This window comes from Nannospalax galili, unplaced genomic scaffold (assembly GCF_000622305.1).
Source record: "Nannospalax galili isolate Female #2095 unplaced genomic scaffold, S.galili_v1.0 scaffold2019, whole genome shotgun sequence".
Taxonomy (NCBI): Eukaryota; Metazoa; Chordata; class Mammalia; order Rodentia; family Spalacidae; genus Nannospalax; species Nannospalax galili.
In genome coordinates this window covers 761,883-764,202 of record NW_008342625.1, presented here as the reverse complement: position 1 = coordinate 764,202, position 2,320 = coordinate 761,883, and the positions used below count along the sequence as shown (strand labels likewise).

At 42.0% G+C, this 2,320-nt stretch overlaps 1 protein-coding gene across 9 annotated transcripts in view; it reads left to right on the top strand.

Moving 5' to 3' along the window:
- The window catches only part of Eif4g3 (eukaryotic translation initiation factor 4 gamma 3), a 327,817-nt gene that overhangs the window by 74,420 nt on the left and 251,077 nt on the right, over positions 1-2,320 (top strand). The window lies entirely within an intron of this gene.

Below are 2,320 nucleotides of genomic sequence, written 5' to 3'. Positions count from 1 at the left end.
GCCAGGGCTGAACTTGAGAGTGATGGACTCGGGGATTTGTTTTCAGGTGTTTTGATAGCTGTTGGAGTGGCTAGAATGTGTCTGTTGCCTCTCAAAGGCTTCTAGATAGGGAGAGAAAACAAATTTAGCCATCATTTTATTTTTTGGCTAGAACAATAGTGAGTTGCCTCCCTTAGCTGTAAGTAGGCACTATAGTATTGTAGACCAAGATTTATAGTCTTACATCTGAGTAATGTTGTCTCATTAGGAACAAAATCATCAATGAGAGATAATTGTCTAAATAACATAAGAACTTATGTCTAATGTCTGGTTTGTGTAATCCCTTGAATCCTTAAAATATACTGATGACTTTAATTTTGGTTATACCTTCCTTTTGGGTGTTTAAGACCATAGTGTTGGCCCAAATAAACCAATTTATTTTTACTCTTAAGGTCGTATGAGAGTTTGGTCCTCAGGGGCCACATGGGCTTGAGGGGAGCCCCTGGCTCCTCAGGCTTTTCTTTTACCAGTTCCATCTATGTGAAGATAAGTCAAAAGGTCTTGCTTGACCAGGGCTTCGCTTGGAAGCATGGAGGAAGTGTTTCGTCTGTGTTGACCCTCCTCTTTGCAGACTGGACACTGGTTCAAGTCCATCTTCTGGGGTCTTCATGGCCTCCCTGAACAAGAGGACATGTGACTCACAAAAGTTACAGTACATTCTGAGAGATGCTCCATAGCACCTGGAACTTGTTTGACCTTGGAGGGCCCAGGAACAAAAATTTGTTCCTTTAAGTCCCTCTGACCAGATTAATATAGGCCTTAGAGTCTGGCTATTAAACATCCAACAAGGTTAGTTGTCACGGTGCAGTGACCACAGTTCAAGCCTGAAGGGCTTGGGGACCCCGACAGATAGAAATCAGGACACAGGGTATGCAGAAGTTTATGTGCCAGTGCATGTTTATTGTGAACCAAACCAAGCTTATATAGGAATCAGATCTGGAGTAACCAAGGAATAACTAAGGATACATCACTAAACAGAAGATAACCAGGGAATAACCAAGGATACATTATGTTACTACCAAGAATACATTACTTCATCTTACCATTCTCTTTTTTTAATAACCATGAGATATAACATTAACAAATAAACTTTCCATCTGCTGTGAGAATTATTTTGGGGGGGCTATTGAGCAATGTTTTTACCCTTTTTTGGTTGTAGTATCAAACCAATGTTTGATTACATTAAAGTTTTTTTGGGGAACCAATGAATTTCCTGAGCTTGCTTACAGAGATGACTGAGGGGTTGCTGAGGTATATGAGTGACCTGAGAGTATTTACATTGGAAAGCCTTAACCCAGCATGGATCAAGCCTTCTCTTCCTAGCCTTTTCCAGATAATATATTTTAGTCTTCCCCAAGTCCAGGAGACCATGTAATTAGGGTCAAATTACACACAGTTGGCTGGGAAGAGTGGCTGGATACTCAGGTGAGGTTCCAATGACCCTGTTTACCCCTCGTTCTTCAATTAAAGAATATGATAGTCAAGTCAACAAGTTTAATTGTGATGATTTTTTGTTAGTGGACACAGCTGAAGTCATGAAGGTGGTAGTTGTTTGACTCAGAAGAAAGTAGTGTGTAGCATCATCTTATTAAAAGAACATAGGTAAATCTTTTACCTTATGTAGTTTAGTGAGTGGTCTATGAAAACCTTGCTTCAGGTGGAAAAATGCAATTGGTACATAGTTAAACATTATCGAATTGACATTTACAACCTCCAGCATAATTGGTTAAGGAAAACCATGCTATAACCCTGTTTAGGCTTTATAACTGTTGGAGTGGGAGAGATGGGAAGGGTGTCCTGTCCATGAGGGGATGGAGGGGCAGGGGTTTCGGAGGCAGGGTCTGGAATCAAAGTAGAAGTTAGATACAGGAGGGATAAACGCGTTATTTGAGCTAGAAGCCAGATTAGGGGAGACTAGGGAATATTTGGCAAGGAGGTGTTTAAGGTTTTGGATATCCTTAAGTAGAGGAGAGTTAGTGGAAGGACAGTGGGTGATGGACTTAGAATGGTGCTGGAGAGGGGAAAGGTCGTGGTATGGAGAGGGAGTTCGAGTTGGAGAAAGGAGAACTGGGTTGGGCCCTAGAATGGGAGGCAGGGAGAGTATAGCAAGGGGAGAGCATCGGGAGGATTTGGCTGGGCCTCAGTCTGGGGAGCAGGAGGAGGTTGGAAATGGGCCCTAATTGGAGGCAGTTCATTGGTATGGTAAAATCTCCCATAATTAAAGACATGCCCATACAAAACCAAGACGTATATAGAACACCAAACAGACAGGACCAGAAAA